This window comes from Tursiops truncatus, chromosome 10 (genome assembly GCF_011762595.2).
Source record: "Tursiops truncatus isolate mTurTru1 chromosome 10, mTurTru1.mat.Y, whole genome shotgun sequence".
NCBI lineage: Eukaryota > Metazoa > Chordata > Mammalia > Artiodactyla > Delphinidae > Tursiops > Tursiops truncatus.
The window spans coordinates 8,071,406-8,077,992 of NC_047043.1; the positions used below are offsets into that span (position 1 = coordinate 8,071,406).

The 6,587-nt window shown below is 44.0% G+C and overlaps 1 pseudogene; it reads left to right on the forward strand.

Annotated features, from left to right (window-relative positions):
- The first annotated feature begins 1,604 nt into the window (after nucleotides 1-1,604).
- Nucleotides 1,605-2,952, forward strand: LOC101328419 (large ribosomal subunit protein uL4 pseudogene; annotated as a pseudogene).
- Nucleotides 2,953-6,587: the final 3,635 nt, after the last annotated feature.

A 6,587-nucleotide genomic window follows, 5' to 3' on the forward strand; every position in this document is an offset into this window, starting at 1 on the left:
TAGTTCTACTGCCAGAAGGAACACCACTTGGAGGTAGCGGCGACCCATCAGAGGCAGACCCACTGGGCTGACTTCTTATGGAAAGGTGAGATGGTCTTCCCGGCCATGTGACATGCATCTCTCAGCACAGGTGGACTGGATCACCATGCACTCCTGCCTCTGCTACCATGTTCTGAGAGTACCTGGGACACAGGAGAGCCGTGAGGGGCACACCTAATTTTTGGCCACCACGGTGATGACTGAGACTCAACGTAAATCAGGGGCATCTCAAACAGGAGGCCACTTCCTGGTCTGTTCTTGAAGGTGTGAACTCTGATTGCTGCGGGGACTGCCTCAGCCTCAGCACCTGGACGGCTCAGACTTTCCTCTGCAAAGGCCGTCTTGCAATCGGATGAGAATCGCTATCACCATGAAGCAGGGCCGTTCTATGGAAGCCGAGCCAGGAAGCAAGGCAGAAATAAACCTGCCACCAGAGCTCCGCCGGTGCGTCCTCTGGTCTCTAAGCGCTCTCTAAACCAGATGCCGGTTTCTCTCTTCCTTTCCTTCTCCCCTGTCCTTTCCTTCATCATGTTCCTTGTTCCTCTTCTCACCTCCCCTCCCCTTCCTCCCCTTCCTCCCTCCTTCACTCATTCCTTCTTCACATCCCTTCAGTGTTGTTTTAGGCAGTTACGGTTTTTAGTATTTATCACGGGCATTATGTTGTATAAAAATCCAATGATTCGAGCTCTTGGGTTGGTCCTATTTTGTTGATGTAGTTTTTTTCCGGACACACAGGCTCAGCGGCCATGGCTCACGGGCCCAGCCGCTCCGCGGCATGTGGGATCTTCCCAGACCGGGGCACGAACCCACGTCCCCTGCATCGGCAGGCGGACTCTCAACCACTGCGCCACCAGGGAAGCCCTGTTGATGTAGTTTTACACGACATTTTAAGAAAACTTATTCAGTCAGAATAGTTACCTATTTTTCCATGACCAACCCCTTCCTCACTGCTTTTTAAAATGAGCAAAAGCCATTAAGATTATGAAACAGACTCTTAAGTTGGAAGAAGACACAGTATCCAAACCTTTACATTTTTTTTTTTAATATTTCAGAGAAAACTAAATCTGAAGTGTTCGATGACAGCAGGTGAGGAAATGGGATCTGACAGCTCAGGTTAACCAGACATGACTCTGAAAATCTCAGGGGCAAGGGACAGACGAGAGCCCCATTCCACAGTGAGGCCTCTCTCCTGTTCCCCAGGCTCGGGATGGCTGTCAAACACTGAAACCCCTTTTGCAGGCCCCTGAGGGATTGCTCCCAGCCAGCTGCCCATGTGTTTGAAGAATGGAAACGCGTTCACATTTGTGAACGATTCTGGGAGGTTTGGAGGATGGCTAAAAGCAGATGTGATAAAATCTTCGCCTTTCATGCAGCTGAGTTCCCACGATACCACTCACGCATTTTACACTGATCCCTCCAAACTGCCCTGGAGAGGCCCACCCACTCAACACCTACTTTCCACTACCATACCCTGGAGGGAGCAGCTGACTATGGTAGGCTGAGGGGAGGCACGAGGTTATGGGAACTCTAAATCGTTATAAAAATTACTCCATAGCTTTTCCTGGGGCAGCCGCCGGGTTGAGGGGAGCGTGGCCTTCTGCTCTCCCCGCCATGGCGTGTGCTCGTCCGCTGCTATCAGTGTACTCCGAAAAGGGGGAGTCATCTGGCAAAAATGTCACTTTGCCTGCTGTGTTCAAGGCTCCCATTCGACCAGATACTGTGAACTTTGTTCACACCAACTTGCGCAAAAACAACAGACAGCCCTATGCTGTCAGTGAATTAGCAGGTCATCAAACCAGTGCTGAGTCTTGGGGAACTGGCAGAGCTGTGGCTCGAACTCCCAGGGTTCGAGGTGGCGGCACTCACCGTTCTGGCCAGGGTGCTTTTGGAAATATGTGTCGTGGGGGCTGCACGCTTGCACCAACCAAGACCCGGCAACACTGGCACCGCAGAGTGAATACAACGCAGAAGCGACATGCCATCTGCTTTGCGTTGGCTGCCTCGGCGTTACCAGCGCCGGTCATGTCTAAAGGTCATCGTACAGAGGAAGTTCCTGAACTTCCTTTGGTGGTTGAAGATAAAGTTGAAGGCTACAAGAAGACCAAGGAGGCTGTTTTGCTCCTGAAGAAATTTAAGGCTTGGAATGATATCAAAAAGGTCTACGCCTCGCAGCGGATGAGAGCTGGCAAAGGCAAAATGAGAAACCGTTGCCGTATCCAGAGCAGGGGATCCTGCATCATTTATAATGAGGACAATGGTATCATCAAGGCCTTCAGAAACATCCCTGGAATTACTCTGCTTGATGTAAGCAAACTGAACATTTTGAAACTGGCTCCTGGTGGGGCATGTGGGACGTTCCTGCATTTGGACTGAAAGTGCTTTTCCGCAAGTAAGAGGAGCTGTATGGCATGTGGCGTAAAGCTGCCCCCCTCAAGAGTAACTACAACCTCCCCACGCACAAAATGCTCAATACAGACCTTAGCAGAATCTTGAAAAGCCCAGAGACCTAAAGAGCCCTCCGAGCACCACGCAGGAAGATTCATCGCCGTCTTGAAGAAGAATCCACTGAAAAACCTGAGAATCATGTTGAAGCTAAACCCATATGCAAAGACCATGCGCCGGAACACCATTCTTCGCCAGGCCAGGAACCACAAAATCCGGATGGATAGGGCAGTAGCAGCACTAGAAGCCAAATCAGATGAGAAGGGGATTCCAGGCAAGAAGCCTGTGATGGGAACGAAGGGAAAGGAGGCTGTTTGCGTTAAGAAGCTGAAGACGCCGAAGAAGCCAAAGAAGGCTTTGGTGGGAAAATAGGCTGCAGTGACCAAGAAACCAGCAGCTAAAAAGAAGCCCACAGAAAAGAAACCCAGCACAGAGGAAAAGAAGGCTGCCGCATAAACTTAAATTTGTTTTTTCGGTAAAGGTCAAATCATTTTGGACAGCTAATTTTGAATAAAGACCTGATGATCAAAAAAAAAAAAATTACTCCATAGAACAAATAATGAGACTGAAACTAAGTCAGGTGATGAGGAATCTGGGGGAACATTTGTAATCTGATTGCCACATATGAAGGTAGATGTAAATGAACTAATAACCACAATGGTGAGTAATAATAGTAGCTCCTGTTTTTCAAACACTTAATATATGCCAGGTATTTGATGCATATTAGCTAAAATTTTCACAATAGCCATGCAAGTTAGGTATTTCCCCCAATTTACAGAGGTGAAAACAGACTGAGCTCAAGAGTGGACCTGGGGACTTCCCTGGTGGCACAGTGGTTAAGGCTCCACTCCGCCTGCCAATGCAGGGGACACGGGTTCGAGCCCTGGTCCGGGAAGATCCCACATGCTGCAGAGCAACTAAGCCCATGTGCCACAACTACTGAGCCTGCGCTCTAGAGCCCACGAGCCACAACTACTGAAGCCCACACACCTAGAGCCCGTGCTCCGCAACAAGAGAAGAAGCCACCGCAATGAGAAGCCCGCACACCGCAACGAAGAGTAGCCCCCGCTCGCCGCGACTAGAGAAAGCCCGCGCACAGCAACCAAGACCCAAAGCAGCCTAAATAAATAAAATATTTTTTAAAAAAAGTGGATCTGTTGTGTTTAACTTGAAGTAAGTTTGGTAACAACTGATCAGTGTTTTCACACCATTGTGGGGAAAGGTGTCCGAACTGGGACCGATGGGCTCCTTGTGGAGCTCACGCTGCTTCTTGTGCTGGGACATATTTCAGGACACCAAGCTGATGAAGAAAGCAGGGCTTGATAGTATTTGCATCCTAGGTAATAACCCTGAGGCTGTAGGCAGTTTCACTCAATTAAGGAGATGAAAGGGCTTTAGAGCAGAAAATCTTGCTGCAGTTTTGTTTCTGGGCCATTTCACCCCACACGGCTCTCTCATTTCATTCAGTGTCCGGTCGAATGGCGACTCCTTCCATGTTCCCCTAATTACTGAAGAGGAGGAAAGCCCCTGCTTTGTGGCGTCCTGATCTGTCTCCATCCCCTCACCGGCTCTGTGTTTTCTTTATAACACTTAGCATTACACAAACATTCACTGGCTGGTTACTGTCTGGGCCCTCCACCAAAACATAAGCTCCAATAGGCCATTTTATCCCAACTCCAAGGACAATGTCTGGCACCTCATGGGCACTTAATGCTTAATGAATGTGTTGACAAAACTCTTATTCTTCTAAACCGTCACAGTACTCACCTGATACTTATTTCATATCACTTCGCATTCTTAGCTACATTTTTGTATATACAATCTGGTTTCCAGTATATTTTGAAAGATCCTTAACACTTGGTATATCATCAGGGTCTACTGGACCGAATTTTATTCTCTGAGTTTTTTTTTTTTATACAAACCAAAAAATTTGTATATTTTTAAAGTAGAATAAAACTCATTCTATTTTGCAATTAAAATACGAGTTCAATGGACTCCTATAAATCTAAGGTACACTGTGAGATCTTATTTTTTCTGTATCTTAAAACATCTGCTATTTAATCATCCTAGGAATTATCTCACAAATATGCAACCATTTCAATCTGTGCTAAAAAAAAATATGAAAATGTAAGAATGATAGAATTGCCTAGAAGGACAATGCAACAGCCACAGAAGCCATCACTATTACATCATCCTTCATTTTCACTCTACCTGAAGTATTGCATCACTCTTTAAGAGGGTATAAAAAGAAGTTTGGAGACATTTTCACAGCTTTTTAAAGCTTTCATTGAACACAACTGAAAGTTTTCATGCTCTTAAGTTCTAATGATCACGTGGATCACCTGGGGATCTTGTGAAAGTGCTGGTTTTCATTCAGCTGGCCTAGGATGGGGCCTGAGAGTCTGCATTCCTACTAAGCTCCCAGGTGTCCATGCGACCACGCTTGGATTGGAATGATCTAGACCACTGTCTCTTGAAATTTGTTTCAATTATAATCAAAGGCACATAAAAAAATACCTTATCATAAAAAAGCCAAGTTCTTGCTTACTTTCTGCAAAGGTACCAAGTATTTTATTGCATATTCTACTCTATGAAATTCAAACTTGCTGCATACTAGTTATGTCACCATGCATTTCACAGGCACTTTAGTAATTAACTGTCTCCACAAACCCATTAGACAGTATCCACATTGCACAAACAGAAACAATCACTGGTTTGGTTGTATTCTTCCTTATATCTGCTATATCTGAATACAGTATTCTGAAAGTAGCCTACTAAGGGAAGAATGCAGAGAGACTGATGACCTCTCTTGATCAGGATATTATATTTCTATTAAAGTATCAGAAAACTGCATTCACACATCACATCAGTTAGTCACTGTCAACATCACCAGATACTTCTCATGTTAATTGCTGTCAAATTCAAGCTTTACCCATCCTATATTCATACAACTGAATTTTTTTTTTTTTACTTAATGGAATTTTAGACCTTTATCCCTTTTGAATTTATCTTCATTTTCATCCCCACCTTTGTACTGATAAGATTATCTAAACTCCTCAATATTTATTTTCCCTTTGGTTTAGTCATTTTTAAAATGTCGGCACCTACCAATAAAGATGTTTAAAAAAAAGAGTCGGCACCTTTATTCACATTACTAATTAAAAGAAGTGGCATAGTCTGCGTGTTATGGACTGAATGTTTGTGTCTCTCATATTTATATGTTAAAGCCTTTACCCCCAATGTGATGGTATTTGTCGATAGGGCCTTTGAGAGATAATTAGATTTTGATGACCTCATGAAGGTGGGTCTTTATGATAGGATTAGTGCCCTTATGAGAAAGGGACCCCAGAGAATTTCTTCTTTCTCTCCCCGAGCCCTGTGAGGGCACAAGGAGAAGGTGGCTGTCTGCAAGCCAGGAAGAGGGCCTTCACCAGAAACCAGCCACACTGGCACCTGACTTCCAACTTCAGGTGACAGAACTGAGAAAATAAATTTCTACTGTTGAAGCCACCCAGTCTAATAGCCTTGAAGAATGCCTTTCTATAAGCCTTAAAGAATGACTTTTTACAAGAAAAAAAATCATGGCTTGAAATCATATAATGTAAAGTATGAGCTTCACATTAGCTGATTTGGTTTAGATAAATAAATACTTTAACAGACAGCACTCTGCCTATGCATGTATAGGTACAAGTATATATAATGTAAATATAGGAAAAATTTTGGAAGGGCACACAAACTTAAGAATGCTTATCACTGGGGAGGAAAGGAGAATGACAAGGGTAGTGGGAGAAGGCCAGGAAAGACTGTCTTTACCCTGTATGTGTCTTATGTCTTAGTTTCTAATAAGGAATCATTAACAGTATATTAGTTGTGTAATTAAAATATTACAATGAAAAACTAAGGGAAACGTTAACGGAATGATTACAGAGGAAAGTTGTATAAGTTCCTCCGTAAGTCTAAACAAACTAACAAAAAAACAATCACAATTCTTAATAGGTTGTTCTCTTCCTATTCATCTGAAACAAAAGATGAAATAGAGGATATCATGACATTAAATGACTAGAAATGTTACTCTGAAATTCTTGTCTAAGTACATGACAAGTAAC